Genomic DNA, 803 nt, shown 5'->3' with positions numbered 1-803 from the left:
AAATGAAGATTTTAATAGTCTCTAACTCAATAAAGTGTTGTGATAGTTACAGAAATGAATGAATGCAAAATTATTGGTACATTTCCTGGCAAATAGCCAGTGCTACATAAATTTGCATTATTATTACTATTATTGATACTATCATCACTAATATGCTGTATTCAATGTCAGCAAATTTAGAAAACTCAGCAGTGACCACAGGACTGGAAAAGGTCAGTTTTCATTCCAATCCCAAAGAAAGGCAATGCCAAAGAATGCTCAAACTACCACACAATTGCACTCCTCTCACATGCTAGTAAAGTAATGCTCAAAATTCTCCAAGCCAGGCTTCAGCAATACATGGATCATGAACTTCCAGATGTTCAAACTGGTTTTAGAAAAGACAGAGGAACCAGAGATCAATTGCCAACATCGGCTGGATCATTGAAAAAGCAAGAGAGTTCTAGAAAACTTCTATTTCTGCTTTGTTGACTATGCCAAAGCCTTTGACTGTGTGGATCACAATAAATTGTGGAAAATTCTGAAGGAGATGGGAATACCAAGCCACCTGATTTGCCTCTTGAGAATCCTGTATGCAGGTAAGAAAGCAACAGTTAGAACTGGACATGGAACAACAAACTGGTTCCAAATAGGAAAAGGAGGACATCAAGGCTGTATATTGTCACCCTGCTTATTTAACTTCTATGCAGAGTACATCATGAGAAACGCTGGACTGGAAGAAACACAAGCTGGAATCAAGATTGTCGGGAGAAATATCAATAACCTCAGATATGCAGATGACACCACCCTTATGGCAGAAAGTG

This window comes from Oryx dammah, unplaced genomic scaffold (genome assembly GCF_014754425.2).
Source record: "Oryx dammah isolate SB20612 unplaced genomic scaffold, SCBI_Odam_1.1 HiC_scaffold_23, whole genome shotgun sequence".
Lineage (NCBI taxonomy): Eukaryota > Metazoa > Chordata > Mammalia > Artiodactyla > Bovidae > Oryx > Oryx dammah.
The sequence above is the reverse complement of the archived record's forward strand: the minus strand, read 5'-3'. Positions refer to the sequence as shown.